At 38.6% G+C, this 19,827-nt stretch overlaps 1 protein-coding gene across 6 annotated transcripts in view; it reads right to left on the bottom strand.

The window, feature by feature from the left end:
• NKD1 (NKD inhibitor of Wnt signaling pathway 1) overlaps positions 1–19,783 on the bottom strand; it is a 267,650-nt gene extending 247,867 nt beyond the window's left edge. For all 6 annotated transcript variants that reach the window (XR_016470895.1, XR_016470894.1, XM_090149943.1 and 3 more), the window contains exon 1: positions 19,227–19,783. The gene's annotated coding sequence lies outside the window, so the exon portion shown is untranslated. The remainder of the gene's footprint in view (positions 1–19,226) is intronic.
• Positions 19,784–19,827: the final 44 nt, after the last annotated feature.

A 19,827-nucleotide genomic window follows, 5' to 3' on the forward strand; every position in this document is an offset into this window, starting at 1 on the left:
AACAGCACCGCCTTGTTCAGGGCTCTGCTCACAGGGGTTAGTTTGTTAGGCAGGCAGAGTCCTTGTGCAGAGCAGCTGCTCTGGCACATCAAAGCATGTAGTGTACATTTCTGCTCTTAAGTAGCAGAAGATGATTCATGGTGCCCAGGCTTCACCACTGCAGCACACATCCTTGGGAGACTGTGGGAGCTTTTTCCACTGTCTTCCATGAACAAAACAACTGTGAGGTTAGTTAATATGTCAAATTTTAGTTTCTCACCTTGATACTATTTTCTCTACAACCCCATTGACTGCTCTGAAAATTATGCTACAAGAAAGTGGATTGCTCTTACACAGCATCCTGCAGCAAAACACCTGCAATCGTTTCAACACTGATCAGCTGAGGCTCAAAATCTTTATCAATTTCTACCAATTTGGGATGCTCAGTTTAGGACAAAAAGATATCTAAAGAGGTGTGCAGGCTAAATACTAGCTGGTCGTGGCAGTATGACCCTGAGCCATGAAAGCACTGGTGTAAAGAAGGATAAGGAATTTAAGCCAAAGTCCACAGTCTCTGAGAGGGGTCAACAGCAGATGCTTGATGAACAGCTGAAGGACAAGAAGAAAACAATCATACAGTGATTCTTCAGCAACCTGTACTTCAGGGACATCTTGTGAACCCGGTATCACTTCTTTCTTTTTGATTGTTATACTCTGTCATGACTCTCCCAGCCAACACAAACCTTATTACATATTTTGAGAACCCAACAAGCTTAGCCTTCGTCAGGATTGAGTTATAAGTACATCACCCATGACCACATGGTCACATCACAGCATGTCTCTCCCATCTGACAGGCCTGAAATAAAATTTTCACTAGCACTGCAGTGATTTGAGTCAAAATCAGGCATGCCTAGTAAAGATGACAGCAGAATTAGACTGGCTTTTGCTAACGTTAATACAACAGACCCAATTAAAAACATTACCAAAGTCACCTGGCACTAACTGTATTGTGCACTACTAAATGAAATATAATCCACTTAATGGACCCTTACTTTGGCTGCTGCTCCATGCTGCAGCCCTTCACACAACATCTTTGCTACTACTGTTACTGAAGATTAAAGCTAACTGCAGTATACGTATCTGGGCTACAAAGGCACCGCAACTTTGATGTGTTGAGGCAGGCTAAATCTCACTTTTCTAAGCAAAACAGGCATTCACAGGTGGAAATGTTTCATAGAGTCTGTGGGACTGAGACACGTGAGCAATTTACACAATTTTTGTTCATACAGCCAGTCCACATTTTCCACTTTCCGCTGCAAACTCTCTTACTGAGCCAGTTCTACTGATCTGGAAAAGTAAGAAAAAAAACAACAGTGCTTGTGTACACTTAAAGTTAGAAAAATAACTACAAATTGCCTCTATTAACATCACCCTTATTAGAGTCACTTTGTAAGTCAAAATTACAGAACATTAGAAAACAGGAATGTTTTTAGCATGCTCATAAGCCAGAATTTTCAAATTTCCTCCCTGAATTTATAAAGCTGGTACTGAAAATCTTTACACAGTGCACGTTGTTGTAACATGTACTGCATACAATGCATGTCACCAAAAATAATTCTAAGTCTTACTCCTTTGTAGTGTCACATACTGACTATTCTGATTAAACATACATTTCCTAATCACTACTTCAGTGAAAAGATTTAGCCTCTGTTTTGACATGGTAGAGCATATCACAAAGTATCTTGATCCACACTTACTAGATTTACAGAGCAATGTCTTGGGTAAGCAATCACGATACACAGACATCTGTTATCTTTCTTATTCACCCAACTTCAGAGGGAAATATTATTATATGGTGAGATTTTCAAAGGTAAAAACAGAGTGAAGCATTCAGCTGACACGGATTTTCAGTCAGCTGTCTAGCTGCCCTTTGCAGCTTCAGAAATTCTCCATTAACTATGATATTTTGCAAAGCAATGGAACAGCTTCATCAGAGATGTGCACCCATTTTGGCCAGTGTCAAAAAAAAGATAACATTTATGAGGGGTTCAACAGTGAAATGTTAGGGTCAAGGACAAAGGTAAAGAAAAGAAATAAAGGGATGACTGGTGATTTATCTTCAAAAGGAAATAAATATAGGCTAGTATGACAAAATTTTACAGCACTGTAGAATGTAACCCAGACACTGCTTTTTACCCTTTTATTTAAACAAAACCATTGGCTCACCCAGTGAGGTAGAAAGCCAACAAATCCACACCTCTTATGGGCCATACCTTCTCTAGGTCATTTTTCCACAATGCTGAATTGATCAATGTTTAACTCTGGCAGTGAAAAAATAAAACATGAAAACAAAGATAGGAATATTATTTCATGGAAACAGATATGCCATTATTTGTCCACAGTACTACTACTACAAAAAATAAAAAATAAAAAATTAGATTTTCAGTACTCAAGGAACTTCAATTTTCTGTATGTATTGAAACCTTTCCAGAAATCCTTACACCCTACAGATACACATTAAATGTGATCTGTGTAAACAGACTCAATGTTGCTTTAAAATGATTATTATGGGAATGTATAATGTACAGCACAAAGCAGAGTACAAATGAACCATGAAAATACTTAGCTGACATGCTTGCAGGTGCTCACAGCTCCCCCTAAGTCCTGCGATGTAACTAATGGCCCAGACCAGCCCATTTGGGCATATCCACACCATGCTACATCAAAGTTTGTCTGTATTGATCATTATAAGAATAAATGACAATTGCATAGCAGTATGTTGTGCATTATCGTATTTCTATAGCTACTACACGAGAGCTTTTAGCAGAATTCTAAAAACTTAGAGATGCAAGTCTCTAGGTGCTTGTAGGGCAAACACATCTCCTCACTGTATGGCAGCCTGGGAAAAGGCATAAAGATTACATCAGATTCTTTTCATCTCATTCTTTTATGAAATGATGAGTTTGATCGATGAAGTTGGGAAGTATAGACATAATTAACTGCACTGCTGTAAGATCTTTGTTGAATACCCACTCTTCATTTAATTAAAATTTAGTGTGAAAAAAAAAAAAAAAAAAAAAAAAGCCAGGCAAACATTAATGAATTACAAAATGAATCATTCCTAAGAAAAGAGGTCAATGGTGTTTCACACTTTCAGTATTGACAAAGAAGAAAAATACATAAATATTAATCAAGTCTGCAGATACCATTTGGTGCAGAACTAAACCATAGCACGAATAGGTCATCCATATCCAGCTAAAACAGACATTAAAAGTCAAACATGAGCTCCTCTGCAAACAAATATAGGTGGTCACACTTACAGAGTGAAGTATCCTGGAAAACGGGAACACTGTAAAGTATCTTAGAATTGTAGCAGGTAGCAGACAACTCAGTATCAGGGGCACAAGGCCACAAGAACTACTGAAATATGCCTTCTGTTGCATAAGCAGGGAAGAATACTATCCCGCTTGCTTTTCAGATTATTACTAGGGTACAGATCATGAGGATCTACTTTTCAAAACAATTAAATACTGACAAACCTCTTTCTTTTTTTTTTTTTTCCCACAATCACAGGACAGTTAAGTGTCCTTCATTAGAAACAAGTGAAAGAAAACTGCAAAAATAGAGCAGTTACATGTTAAAATCCTTGTGAAATGCTGCCTTTTTGTCCATTTCTTAAAAATAAAGACACAAACATGCTTTTATGAGTAAGATTAATAAAACAGAATTTAGGAATCATAACACTTTCTTTAATAAGAGGAAAACAAATGAATTGACTTATATTTCACATTGCACGACACAGAAGAAAAGACGTTTGCTTGGAGGCCACAGAACACCTGATATACACATCTATATTGAATAGTGGTGGGCAGGGTGATTACAACTAAATACAGATTTAGAGGGTTCCCTGTTGTCAGGCAGATTGTAGTTGAGAATTTTAGGATGCTTACAGTAGTTAATTAAAGAGAAGCACTGGGAGCATCTCAAGGCTATAAATTCCTCCCTCATACCTTGTGGGGCTCAGTGCTGGAACTTTCCATATGTCTGTTTTTAACTGGCACAAACTTGTTTTGACCTTAATCAGCATTTTAGACTACCGTTACATGGGGAGGAGGGAGAGAGAAAAGCAAAGAAGAGATTATTAATCAAAGAGGCTTGCTGCAAGATGCACGCAATGAGAAGATTGGCACTGCTGATCTATCCACTGGTATGTCAAAAATGTCAAAACAAAGACAACACAACATTTTATAATCTAACTGTTCTACAAGAACATAAATTAACATACATTTTGCAATCAAACCAGCAAGAACTTGAAGAACAGGTTTATTGTATCTGCAGGTATCAAGTATCATAAAACATATAAATTAACAAGTCTGTAGATTATTAAATGACAGTTGAGATGCCAGCTTTCCTTTTTTTATCGTGGAAGATATTCCCAGGATCTGTGACATCTGTGGTGACTAATCCCCCATAGAGAAACTGACATTAAAAGGAATTCACACTGTGGTAAAGCCATACACCACTACAATGTCAGCTATGGCTTGCCAAAGCTTTCCTGGATTCTAGGCTGTGGAGTGGATTATGAGTGAAAAATGACAAGGCTGGTTTCCTATGTGCACTGCAAACAGCAGAACATATGAATGCATCTTTGAACAAATTTGCTGTGGTAAAGATTGCCAACCTATCTTTCACAAGAAAAAAAATACATCCCTACGCACTGCTGTTCTCATCTGCTTTCCTGAATACCCTGCTATTCTCAAGAAACTTTTTTTCCAACTACTACTTGCATCATTTTCAGCATATGAAGTAAACACGATTTTTTAATTTGATAAAAATGTAAAGATAGCACTGTGCAATATCCCTGCGAGCTCTCCAAACACTGCTCTGTTGGCAAATGTGCAGGTTATTCTCAGGGAAAGGCTCAGAACAAGGAATACGCAAGCCTTCTCCCACACCACCTCAACCAGGGAAGTTAATAAGTATAGTCTTGTCCCTATTCCAAACCCCTCTATGCACACCTTCTATCCCTGACCTCAGAAAGGTTCCTGAATTCGTGTTCCAAACTTGATCCCTTTGACCAGGAATCTAGGAACTTCTGTTCAGGCTTCCTCTGATAAAAGCCTCCAACTTAACAGATGTTTTTTCATTCAGTTTCTGATGAGGACAGTATCATGATCTTTTTCCTTCTGCTTTTGGGTTACAAACTTTACACCTCAGCAGGACATCATCACTCTGACGTTACCAGATCCTTGCTGCACTGTAAGCCTTCCAACACAAACTAGCTCAAAGACTGAAGGCTCACGTCATCGAAGAACTCCATCATTCTTCCAGAAATACAACCTATACAATCAATGCAGATCAAATGATTTTCCACTACCACATGGCCAAAGAGAACAAAGCCAAAAAAACTAACAGATGACTTTAAAAAAGACCTTTGCTTCAAAGTGCAGCTTCTTCACCGTAAGCAGCTGCCTGCTTGTAAGTAGCTGGGCCAGTGGTGGTAAAAAAGCAGCTGTAAGGAACAGTGGGAAGAAAAGAGGCAAATACCCTGTACTAAACTGCATCTGGAAAGAACAGAAGTGCTGCAGAAACCGACTGAATTTGTAGTCAAAATTTGACAGGAAAAAAAAAAAAACCAGTTCAAAAAGAAAAGTATTTCTGCCCCATTACTTTTAGAACTAAAACTCAAAGAGATGCAACCTTCAAACATCTTGGACAAGGAATCATACTGCTCAAGCTTATTTACAACCCAAGACTAAATCTTCATGGCAGTAACTCTACACACACACACAAAAAACATCCCAAATACTTCATTTCTAAAGTGTTAATCAAACTTTCCATGAGCCTTGAAACACAGCATTCTTTCATCCAAAATAGCATCCTCAAATAACACTACATATTTTTGCTTTGCTGCTATGACAAGAATGGCAATTACTGACTACACACAGCTTCCACTTATTTAGGCAAAATTATTCTTTTTTTTTTTAAAAAGAGTATTTTATACAAGTTTATATGATAGTAAAGATATAGATGAGAACCATTTCTATACTATATTTACCTTTCATTGTAAATTAAATCACTTACTATATTTGTGGTGTACACTTCAATTGTAACACCGTCCTATAATTATATATATATTCACATCTCACTAGACTTCCATCCCTTAGCCCAATATGCCAAATAATCTCTCTATGAGTGCTTCCCCATGGACTGTACAACATCTAGGAAAAAAAAGCATAATTAATTAGCACTGGAGAGAGAGAAGAAACTTCAACAAGAAGCCTTAAATAATTAAATAATTAGAATTAAGATTCAAGTTAAATATGAAGAATCATATTAAAGTGAGATTGACAGATGTCGTTATAAAAATAATATAAACAGTGTAAATAAAGTGCTGATACATTTTTCTCCCTGGAGTCGTCTATGAAAGGTAACAGCTACCTGATGATATATTCTGTAACACTACCACAACCAGGGCCCACACCTAGCACCCTTTATTATTATTTCTGTGAGAGCTGCTGCAAAAGGCTGCTATGGCAGCAGCCTACCCTCCAGCACCACCACTTCAACTGTATTCTGTCCCACAGCCCTGGTCACTCTGACATACAATGAAAGTACTCCAGGCTTCTTGGGATTACCAGATCTGCTGAGAATAGCAACAGTTGCAGCGAGCTGGTGGTCACTGGAAGTACCTGCACTCCTGCACACGAATGTGCAGCAGCTCTGCGCAGTGCAACGGCTTCTATCAGAGCCCTGCTGGATTTCACAGGCTCAAATCCTTAAAAAGTAAAGGAATTTTCTTATACACAATATGTCAGTTCTTAGTGTTCTATTTATTTTTAATCCAGTTACATCATAAATCACATAAGCATGAATTACGAGCAAATAAAACTGTGAGACAGAAAGTTTTCCTAAATTTTAAAAGCTTTAATTTCTTAACGGGATTTGATGTACATTACGTTTTGAGTCACTGAAAATACGATTAGGTAAAAATATAGAAGAATATTCTGGGCCATAACTTCACTAAATATAAAAAGCTGTAGCTCCATTACAGTTTTTATTTAGATAGCAAGCTATTATGGGTAAGGACCAATGAGACCCTGACCTCTCCAGCAGCACAGTCAGAGTACACGCCAGACAATGTTGTAATTTGCTATATTCTAATGCTAATCAAAACCAAAAATAAGGCTAACAAAATGCATTTAAAAAGTAGCATCAGCTGTCACATGAATGTGAAATCCACCAGCCTGTTAATATCAGTCTCAAAATCACGAACCATGAGAAACTCTTCCTTCTAAACAGTGATGGGTTTTCTCTGCATGATTAATACGGCCATAGATCCATAGATCCTCCCTACTGTTAAGCAAATGTGTATCTGATCATGGAACTAAGATGCTGAAATATGGAACTTCAGTTCCACATAGAAGCAGCAGTTTCTATAACGTCAGCTCTGAAGTCATATCAGATATCCTTTCAATAGTATAAAAATCTCAGTTCTATGCAATATTACTGGAAAAATCAGTGCTGACTAAATGCTGAATAATATGCTCAAAGAAAATGAGTGAAGAGGTGGCACAGCAGTAACATTCCAAATAGTATGTGCTGCACACAAAAGTACCCATGCTGCCTCCTCATAGTAAGGTGCGTGCAAGAAACATGCATTCAAGCTCTTCAATGGCTTAATGGCTAAAATGTCACAACAGGTAGCTCCCCAGGAATGGGAGTTTGACCTACAGGTAATCTTATACATTGCTCCAGGCCAGGAGGAAGAACAGCCACGTGCCATTAAGAGAACAGCTTAAATTCCATTTTATCATAGTAAAAGCCGGACAAGGAAGCCACCATTTCCAACACAGTCCTGCAAGCCTGGTTTGACGTTGTAAACGTTGGGACAGGTGGACTGAGGTTTTCCCTCATGTCTGAATGCTAAAATCAGCCTAGAGATTTTTGGTCGAGTCACATGCAACTTAAAACTGAATACTAAAAACAGCTTGAGGCAGCCAGAGGCAAAAAATAAAATAAAATTAGGCAGCAGGAAAGTCAAGGACACAGGAAGAAAGGCATGGTAATACAGCCCTGAGAGAAAACTGGGAGAGAAAGCAAGAGCAACTACAGCTTCTGAAACAAAAGATTAGGAACTATAAGCCAGGAAATTTTTTTGCTGCCATTTAATTCCAACCATTACTAGGACCACACATATTCTCTGTGAATATGGAGCTGCTCTTACGTCTTCCGACATAAAAAATTCTTCCCTTAACAGCAACAACCTGTAAAACTCTGAGTAACAAGAAATAAAGCTCTTATGCTGTTAATATGCTGCATGTATGAAATATCAGTTGTCATCAAGAATACTGAGTGTAGTAGCCACTCCCAGAGAAACAGACCCATCTAAAACATTCAGCAAGTGGTTCAGTGATTAGAAACAGCTATCTACATTTGGCTAAAAATAAATAGGGAAGAAAGAACGTGGCCAGATTTTCTATAGATGCCAGAACTTCAAACATCTCTGTTTTGGAGTCTGTTCTTCAGGAGCACCTACGCAAACAGCCAACAACCTACATGATCTGATACACTGAGGTGATTTATCATAAGAGCAGTGGGATTTATCATTGCACCTGTAGCAGAGGTGACATACAACTCATACCAAGAGGTCACTTCAGCATTTTCCTTCAAGAAGATTATTTTATTCTGAAGGTACAAAATGCTCACTCCAATAACTCAGATATTTTATGGACAATGCACTATCAAAAACATCCCTTCTGTGGTCTTACATAACACAGAGCCCTAAGCAATGGCTGCATAGGAAGAATTCCAGTTTAGTGGACATCTTTCTAGCCTCTGTATTGTGCAGTGGTTGAGGTATACAGAACTGCTTTTGTAATCCACAGCATTACCTTGCAGCGTTACCTTGTATTTAGTTACATTGTGAATGTCTTCCATATTACTAAGGAACCAGACTCCCTTGATCAAACAATCGAGATCCACCACTTCTAGTTATTCTGAGCAGTAGACTCATTCCTATATAATAAGCACACTTCTGCCAAAAAGATAATCAGTGGGACCAACCTGAGAAGTAAGGCTGACATTATTCAAAAGTATTAACTAGAATATATGCTAAAATTAAAAAGAAACCCAACAACCCAGAGGTCCAGTACAGTTGCCAACATTTTTCCCTTTCGTGTGTTCTCTAGAGGGGGAATCAAAACTGAACTGTAACCAGGAAACCAACATAATAGCATGAACTGAAGTTTCTTTCATCTAAAATGACCCAAAACGCCCTCCTGAAAAGAAAAAAAAACTTGTCTTCCCACACTGCCGCTAAATCTCTGCGTTAGAAATCCTTGCAAATCTAATGCGCTGAAGAAATGTGATGAAAATGAAATTAATGTACTTTTGTACATTTGAGGATTTGGAAGAATCCCCTTTCTTTTGAACATATAAAATGAAAAGATCCACAACACCCAGAAGGCTGTGAATAATTATTTTTACTAACAGGACTGCCAGAAATTTTTAAACACTTACTAAGCACAAGATTTCAAGATAAAAAAAATTAACTTTTAAGTTTTTTTTCCCCAGATTCCTTTCCTCAACAGACTTCACATAAAGAACTTATTTCAATTTTCCCCCCTATTAAAAATAAATGACATTAATAAAGCCAAAGAGGAGGCATTTCTATTCATCTAAACTCTGTGAGGAAGCATATTTATGCAGATAGATGTGGTAGCAAACTCTACAAATCACTCAGAAGTGAGGCTGCAGCTCTTCAGTTTTGGCCTTCTTGCGAAGTAAACAATATGTTTGATTCTGCTCTGACTTACTGACTGCAGAGGTGCCATTCAACAGCATATTTTCACAGCTGCTTCAAGATACACGTTTCCCTTATTGCTTGTGTATTTTCAGTAGCTGAAGTTCTGTGCTAGTCAGTATAAAATGAAGGCTATAGAACAAAACTCAGAATTACTTATAATGAAAGCCGAATTCTTCTCCTGTTTGTACTGAAGTAATCCTTGAAACTCGATTTCAAGAGTAAAACCGAGTTTTGAATAAATCTGAGCTAAAATAATCCTTAAGTTGTGCTAACAAACTGTAAAAAGTCTTTTTTTGTTTGCTTGTTTTGTGGGTTAAGCTAAACTCTTAGGAGGAGATAGCATTTAACTGTTCGTGAATTACAGTATTCTTGTTAAGAAACAGTAGTCCTGCCTATTTTACTCTACTCTCTGGTCAGCAAATATTATCAATACTTGATCTATAGAACATATCAGTGTTGGCTGTGAAATCCCCATCTGCCAAGCTTGACACAAGAATACAAGTACTTTTAACCTCTGTAAATCCAGATCTTAGTTCGGTGGCAGCCAAGGCAGTCAGTTGTGTTACAAAAGCAGGAGAACATCCTGGCTGCAAAGAGCCTTGAACACTGCATTCACAAAATAAGCTTTTTCAGCACAAGAAAAATGATGTAATCCCTATGGTCAATGCATATTGCAATCTCCTAATAAAAAGAGGCTTGAAATCTATCAACAGGGACTATCAGAAGTTTGACTTTATTTAAAGACTCACACATTTAACTGAAAAGGTTATTACTTAATTAACTGCCTGCTGGCTAAGTGAAGTCATCACACTTACACCCTTACTCCCCAATTCAGCTGACACGAGCACACAGTAGCCCAGTTAAGCCATATGCATTATAAATTCAAAGGCACCAGATACCTAACTGGCTTATGGAGAAAAAAATGCACAGAACTCTGACAGCATTATTGCTGCCAAAGTATTAAAGCAAAAAGAGTTGTGTGTGGCTGAGAAAAAGCTATGGAACTCCTCTGCAAAAATGTGAATTATACCTGAAGGCTATTCAAGTCAATTAATCACCTGTATAAACTTGTAATCTCCAAAAATGTTAGTACTATCATCTAGTTTACACTCGATAAACAAATGCTCTGTTTTTTTGTTTTTTTTTTTTTAAATCAGATTGTGAAATAAGCTTTCTTGATAGAGTTCCATAGCTCTAATGAAAGTTTGAAATAGCTGGGGGAGCAATACAGCAATCTGTATTTCTGTGAAATGCTTTAACACTACAGTGACACTGACAGGAGCATGAGAGTCTAAGGAAAACAGCTTCCCTTCAGAGAAAGCTTTTTGCTTTGTGTTATCTTCATCCTTAATAATTATTCAGACTCACTTTATGCATTAGGCCTTTTCTCACAAAATAATGCTTATTTTAATCACTACAGTAGAATACGCCGTGCCACTTGCAGGCAGGTAGGAAAGTGTTCAGGCACTGTTGAGTCAGACATCAGCAAGCAGCTGTAGAATATCATGTTACTTTTAAAGATAAGAACCATGCAGAATCTTTAGATACCCAAAGAACAGGAGAAATATGATTTATGTATCTAACATTTTTTCCTGTAGCTCTTCTGAACGCAGTATTTTCCTAAGTGGGAAATGTTAGTAAAAGTAGAAAATAATTTTAAAAAATACTTGCAGAAGAAAGACATTCTCCTTTACATCCTTCAGTTTTTAGCAAGTATTATCATTACACAGAAGTGGTTTGTTTATGGTTATTATTAGAAATGTGCACAAGTTTTTCAAGATCATGTATTGAGCAACAATCAAAAATAAATTAATATACTCAGCAAGAGATGACAGAAAACAACTGCTTTCTGTTCCTTCTTGGTCCTCAGTTCAGTTTAGCAATACATCTCCAGAGAATTTAATTTCAGTTTTTACCATATTGCTTATTGCTGTACTAGCATTATTCCCATCCCAGGTTTTACAACATGAATTATGTCAGAGTAATAATGAATCAAATCAAAACACAGAGTGACAGTGTTTACCTTATGTTCACATAAGCTATATAATGCTATGAGACTGAAATTAGACTTGCTAAAATGCACATTCATAAAACTCACTTCATTTAGATACATAATGGCCTACCATTTAGTAGTCTTAAAAATATGTATGTATGCATTATGAATGAATTATAGTTCAGCACAAAGCAAAACAATGTTGGACCTGTTAGAAGTTCACCATCCAAAAAGACTTTTTTCACTTGCTGTGGGAATACATTTTATATCATTATTTAAGCCTTAATGGTTTTTTTCCACTTAGTCTTACCACTTCTCATCAGTCTTGGCTTTCTGATCTTTGCACAACTGTAACAGAACTTGACAATTCCCAATTACCTGCAGTTCTTCCCCCTGCTTGCTCTATGTTCACTGATGTGCTTAGCAATGCCCATTCTTCCTAAGCAATTTCTACATAAATACTTCCTATTTTTGCCCTCTTTCCTCACTGCATAAAGTAAGTTTGCAAAACTAAATCATTTATAAGCATATTATCTGTCAAATTTCAGTGCTTGTCCTGTAAAAATGTATTCACATCATTATGGTTGCTCAGATGAGCGTTAAATTGAGCCAGATAGAACTGAGATCCCAGCACTTCTTAACAACCACAACGAGGCTGCTAAGAATTGGATCATCATGCAGGCTGCTGATGAAACCACTCCTTTATGTTATTGTCTCCTTTTTTTTCCTTCCTCCTGTTAAAAAAGGCCTATGAATGGGCAGAAGGGACTGAAGTAATAAAAATGACATTGCACTTAAGTTAAAAATCCCCCAGATAATTATTTCAATCACAGTGCTTTTGATGTTAAAAACTTTAATTATTTTTCACACCCAGAATAGATTCTAAGTGTTGTCTAATGCAGGTACAAGACCAAAAAAAAAAAGTATTTTAGTAAGAATTACAATAAAATATTTATTTTAATTTAATCAGAAAAATAAGCAACCTGACTGGTAATTAAAACATTAAGCCTAAGAAAAACTCTGTGAGACTGATTTTATCCCATAATTGTTCTACATAATTTTTGTTTATGCCAGTAAGAACAACAATCCCAACTTGTTAAGTAAGAAATCTGTAGGCTGATCAAATAAACCCAGTGCTTTTGTATCTTTAAAAGGCCATCAGACGTGTAGAGAAAATACTCGTTAGTAGTTTGAAAACCATGTTATGCTACACTTGCATTTGATAAGGTAACAATTTACATTTATGCAGCACCTATTATTCCAAAGCAATTTACCACTCATAGCCTGAGATTATCACTTCATCTCCAGAGAAACTTGGCAACTACAAAGTGTTACTCTATACAATAAAGCAAGAATTCTGGCAGGTAGCAATAAATATAAGGTTTCAGTTGAATAAGCATGACTTATATTTATCCCTACAATGAAATCAAGTAGAATATTAAATTATTTTCCTGAAGTTGTATTGTCTTTTTGTATGTAGCATCCACTGGCAAAACCAGGAATAGTTTCTATAGAAAGCAGAAGAATATTTGCAATATACTCTCCAACAAACCTTCCCAGCAATACTGCTGGTCCAACAAGAACTCTGGAAGTGCCATCTACTGTGTGCTTAAAACTTCTTTCTGTGCTGCTTCCTGTGCATATGTTTGGCTCAAGAGTACTCAGGAATAGTTCCAGTTTGGGAGCTACATTTAGAAATATCTCTAGCTTTCATACAACTGAATAAAGATATTTCAATAAGGGCAGGATTGAAGAGAAAAAAAATAGAAACATCAATCATTCAAAATGCCACAATTTCCACAAGAAAAACTGTATGATCTTAAAACAAACGTAAGTTGTACACTTTCATTTTCTGTTAATTTTATCTCTGGAATACATATTTCCAAGCTTTACTTTGCATCAATAAAGATGAGAGAGTGCTCCTTTGAAAAAAAAAAAAAAGAAAAGAAAAAAGAAAGAAAGAAAGTAAGAAAAGAAGAAAACAAAATCAAAGCAAAACAAAACCCTGAAGGCTAGAAGTTACGTGACTGAATGTACTATGGGTCTGGGGGCAAAAATACTGGCTATCTTGCTGTAAGGTTAAGCATGATGTTGGTTTTCCAAGACAGAATAGCTTGGCATGAGGGTAGCTCTAAATGAAATTCATGTATTCTATATGGGAACAAAAAAAAATGTCATATTAGCCACATGAGGACAGAAAATTTAAAACTGATTTTAAAAAATACAGCCCATGGAACCACCTCTCACAAGACAACAGAATAAAAACAACACCAAAAAAAACCATGAGTTTAAAACTTAAATTACAGTGGATCGTTCCATTTTCAGTATGGAAGACAACATCCTTCAGAGAAATCAGGGTATAACATCAGGGAATAACCACACCACCACGCCTCCCACTTGCCTAATGCAGGTCTGTGTAAAGTTCTGTAACCCTGGCAGGCAATTTTTGGAATGAGCAGTCCCCTTTGGAGGCATGGAGAGAACAGAAGAGCAAGAAGGGCTTACAGAAAGGTACACAAAAAGTCCATTCCAGTTCCAAGATCACAATCTGGTATTTCTCCCAGGCCTACAGCAAGCTGTAATACAGTTAGCCTTCTACAAGAGTGGGGAAGAAGGAAATGGCCGCAGTGAAGGGCTGATCTCTAAAGCACATTGCAGCAGTCAGCTCCATCACTGGGGTGACTGATTTCATTCAATAGGAGATACGAAAATCCTATGAGAAGCACCCTTATTGTTGTTTTCGTGTTTTAAATTAACAGAAAGAATGAATAAAACATTAATTGTGATCAGATGACAAAATTAGGAGAAGTACTCCACGCAGCAACATGTCGGAATAAATCATAAACATGTACATCCACCTGTATCTCTGAGCAAATCCTTCATGCAGGCTGACAAGGCCATTTTGAATTGATCACATCCAGTTCTTGTCAGACAATCATGCACAAACACTTGGCATAACAACCTTAATAAGCAATGACAAGGAATTTGTGTCTATCCAAACAGACCACATCTGAGCAGTTACATGATAAAACCCTTTAATTCCTTCCCCTGCTCTCTGGACCAAATTCTTTCTTTATTTTTTTAAAGGTGATTTTTTAAAAAATGGATCACTTACTGGTCATTTACTACAGTTCTTTTGGCAAACTCTCTCCATAAAAGAGCAGCATAATAAGGAGAAGCATAAAAAGGGAGTGGTGGAATCATGTTTCTCTCAGCAACTGCATCCATATTCCCTCCCATACCACATCACACTAATTATTATTAAAGAATTTGGAAGAACTAAAATCTGTACAGCAATCCAGTGCATCAGCCTAGTCAGAAAACATCTCTCATGGTTTTCGTTTCATTTCAGCTACTGTCAACTTCCAATCCCAGCCCAACTTCCTAAAGTATTCTACTTTAGAATACTAGAATACAGATCTGTATTCCACTGCATAGAACAGGTTGAGATGTGTATTTATTTATTTATTTATTTATTTATTATTTTAAGGAATTTAAACACAGCAAAAATTAGGGAGTATTAATAGCAATGACTACTTCACATTCCCACTTCACTGCCTATACCAAAAATTTTAAGTAAAAAACTCAGGAAAATAATGAAGCCTTAGATATTTACGAAGTTGTAAAACTAAGGGAAACAGAAGCATTTAATAAAAGAAACATCTATGTCTTGTTACAGAACATCATAACAGTCTAGTGAAAACGCAAAAAGAGCCATCAGCTGTTCCAAGAGCCATATTCACAGAACAGAAAAATACCTTGAAAGAAGTGTTTCATTTCTGCTCAAGGCTGCAGAGCAGCACTAGACTTACGCTCTTGTCTTCACTTTTGTCCCTGACATGAAGACCAGCACATACAGCATAAATTTCTGTCTGTTTGCACGGTGCTCTGCAGACCTGTGTGGCATCCAGCTGACCTCAAACATTTTGCACAAGAGGTTTGAACAAACAGGCAAAGAAGGCTGAACAATTTATTCTCCTTGTTGCATGGAGAAAAACTAACGGGCTCCACCAAACTAACCTTCCCCCCATCACCTCCCTTTAGATCCCCACTGTACCAGCATGCCTGTGTTTCAGTGCTGCCACACAAACCCAGCTGTCGCTGCTGCAGATGTGTGTGTCTGCAGTCACACTGTGCTGGAGACACTGTTGGCACCTCTCAGCCCTGCTCTCACCGCAGCTTGCCGTTTGAGGTATCGTCCCAAGTAGTTCAATGGCACAGCTTCTCCCTGGCTTCTGTCACACACAAAACACAGAGCTGAAGAGAAGCTGCTGCACCTGTGAATGTGAGAGATGCCCAGCCCGCAGCAGATGAAAACCAAGGCTTTTACTGGGAGACATACACCATGGGGGTTGCAGATGTGGTCATCTCCATTTTCAAATTTTAACTTTTCCACTGTGAACCTTTTCAGGATTCCTGAACTAGGAAACAGAACACCAGTAACTTGAACGCAGGCACCTTCAGAGAAAGCTGAGCTAAAACCACAGCTGACCCCAGCAAATGTACTTGCTTGGCTCCCTGCTTGAAATTAAAGGTCTTACAAAGTGACTGCTCGTAGTAATATCACGTACTGGGTTTAATCAGATAACCACTACTGCTTTAATAAGCAAATAAACGTGTCTATTGTGTACATTTCATTAACTTTGACATGACTGGTTCATTTTCCTTTGCATATTACACCACCATGTGGCCTAATGCTCTTCATATCTTCTTCTATTTACCATGTTTCCTCTAGAGATACCAGTACAGAAAACAAAATAAAATTAAAAAGCTGAATCGCTACCTAAGATAAATGAACTAACCAGAGCATTACCTGAGAGATCCTGCTAGATACTTGCAGCAAATTTTCTCCCATTACAGCTTATAAGTACAAATCTAATACAAGTGTAAATTTGATTATCATTTTTCCCTCTTAGCATCAACTTAAAACTTCATCTTCACCTTTGTCTGGGTAATACATGTGCCTCTGCCAGTGACACCTCTGCTCCCTAAGCAAATTACCTGCTGCAACTGCTGAGGCAGCCTCCAGTTCCAACTAGTTTGCTATTCAGGCTTCTCCATATTTTTGTTCCAAATCCTTTGAAATCTACATGACCAGGGAGAAGTGCAGATGAGGGATACGTGTTCCACTCACCCCCAGTCATGAAGGAAGCTAGGAGGATCTAGCTGAATCCTGTTTAATTTTACCAACCAACGCAGCAGTGCCAGCCAACAACCAAGGTCACAAATGTTTAAATTTCATGCAATTTCATGCACGTCTAGCAAAAATTTTACTACTGAAGTTCCAAGTTATGCAATGAGGTATTCTTTCCGGTGCATAAAATCACTTAAAAAGAAATGTATTAAAAGAAGTCCCCAGAGGAGTTGGGCAAGATCACAGGGAGAATACTTAGAAAACAGACTTTTGCAAATACACAGAAGTCCAACAGCATGATCAATACCAGGGCTCTGTGGAAAATAAGGTAATCTTCCCTAATTACAAATGAACAACAACCTCATTGTAATGATTATTACAGCCTTAAGAATCCTGGCTACAAAGATATTTGCTTGTTACTGTGAGTAAATGACTTAGGATTACTTTTCATAGAAAGCAGTGTTCTTTCTTTGCCAGTCAGCCATAACAATTTGAAACAGCAGAGCAGCACAAACACCAGACATTCAGAATGTACACTACATGCCAAACTAGGTCCAAATTTTAATGCCTAGAATATGTGTACTAGAAGTCACAGAATTATGAAATAGAATCCAATAGATGAACTCTTAAGTTAGAGAGTTGGATTTCCAAACAAATCATCAGACTTTAAATTTAGACTATTTGAATATTTGATTTCTAAGATTCCAGGGAATCTTCCAAGTCTTTGTCCAGAATAACAATATGTAATAAGTTTTAATTAAAGTTTAAAGTTACAGGTAAGTACACAACTCCAGCAGACGTGAATTTGGCAAAACGTTAAACAGTGTTAGACTTGCAGTAAGTCTGAAAGAATATTCCATCTTCTGAAGTTTGTAGCTTCGTCTACACTGACTGCTCTTCTGTGAAGGCACCAGGCACACATTGTACCAGTGAGGTGTTACCTACCTTAAGTCAGCTCTGGAAACTACTAGTTTGTTTGTTTGTTCATTTTTTACTGAGTGAAGGTGTACTTTGGAAACAGTGAGATTTGTTGTTGAAAAATACCATCTCATTTGAAAATCATTGCTAGAAAATAGGAGGCCACATTATATATTTCTCCTTTATGGCAATATAACAAACCACTACTCAAACACTTAAATGTTCCAAGTTGCATCCAGCCTCTGTGTTGATTTAAAGGACATTCAGTACTTCTATCTTTGCCCTCTGCACCACTGAGTCCCCCTGAAATTGCAAGCGCTTCCCCTGATCAGGGCCGGGAACACATCGTGTATTGGAAGAGGATGCAGGGATAAGATTCCTTTAACTTTCCTCTTGTCCTACAGGTAACAGCAGAGCCAGCTGAGTAGGCAGAAATACATATTTGCTCAGTTCTTAAGGAAGTGACAAAGCCCAACAGCAATACTAGAACAATGCACAGAAAAGCAGAATCTTTTCTTTACAAGCTTCTGACAGTTGAACTGTACTTTGAAGGGCTATATTCATATTTTTGAGAGGAAAGAAACATGTATCTTTCAAACGGAAAGACAAGCTAGAGAAAAGGAGAGTAAAATGGTGTATATTCTAGGAACAAGTGCCTCTACTACCAGTTAAGAAAAAAAAGTATCTTTCTCTGATCAGGGAGATGGTGTTGAATGAGACACCTGGAAAAGGCAGCTGTCAGTGCTGGCACCATCTCACCTTGCTCCTGTGCATATAACTCTCTTGAATGTTGTTAGATTCAGGGTAAGATTAGTCAGTAAATTTCAGAAAAGAAATTGAACAGTCTTGCCATACACACTTAAAAGAAAAAACTTAGGAAATCTGCCAGTCTTCTTGTGGGAACAGAGGATATAGCAACTTTTTTTCATTATATAAAACATGTCCTTTAAACATTTACATCGTAGTTTCTTCATGTGGCCACGTCCCAAGCAAAAACCCTCTGCATCTCACCAGAGCACTCTTAACAGCATTCGCTGCACGTGTAATAAGAGCATTAGAGGACCCAGATGTGAATTAGAAAAACAACTGCGTGTGTTACAGCTGAATTTCAAACTACTGCAGTGAGATCAAGCGGGAGAGCAGCGTTTTGTTCCAGAGCACCACAAGCCCTGGGAGCACCGCACCAAAGCGCAGCGGAGCTCAGCAGAACACACAGCATCGCGTCTCGCCGCGTTCCCAGCGACGGACACAGACCACGTTCCTCAAACTTTAAAAATCATCCTCACGGAGGTGTACAGATATGTGTATCCTACGTTCCTAATTAACGTCTAACCGTTATTTTCTTTGGCTATAGAATATCACAGGCGTTTCAACAAATCCAGGGAGTACTTACAGCATCACTGGGTGGGATTAAAACTACAGCTTCTCCCGGGATGGACGCGGTGCCTTCCTGCACTCAGCTGCACAGGGCGACATTTCAGCAGGCCTCACGGCAGGGCCGGGCAGAGGCAGCGCTGCCGAAGCAGTAACCGCTGACTTTAAGAGAGCTCCTAGGAGGCCTTCATTTATACCCAGAGCTATTTGTAACTTGCTATTTCTAACTTGCAACGGACAACACAGATGCGTCCCCGTGAACGTGCAACCGAGGAGCAAAGCGCTGCCACCTCTGGGAGCCCCGTCCCGCTGCGGGCTCCGCACGGCCGGTTTGCAGGAGCAGCGGGGCCGAATCCCGCCGTGTGCCTGGGGCGCCGCGATACCCCGGGACGTGAGGGACAGCACCGGGCGGACACGGCCAGCGGAGCGGGCGGTGCTCCAGGCAGGACTTCCAGCCCGCGTTGAGCGCGGCGCGGACGTGGAGAGGCGCCGCGAGGAGAGGGGCGCCCACGGGAGCGTGAACAGAAGGGACGGACGGCAGCGGAGGCTGAGACGGCAGCACCGCCGTGGAACGAGGCCGAGCAGGCACAGCCGCTCCGAGCGAACGCCGCTCCACCGCG

The sequence above is a fragment of the Phasianus colchicus genome, chromosome 13 (genome assembly GCF_987193195.1).
Source record: "Phasianus colchicus chromosome 13, bPhaCol1.hap1.1, whole genome shotgun sequence".
Lineage (NCBI taxonomy): Eukaryota > Metazoa > Chordata > Aves > Galliformes > Phasianidae > Phasianus > Phasianus colchicus.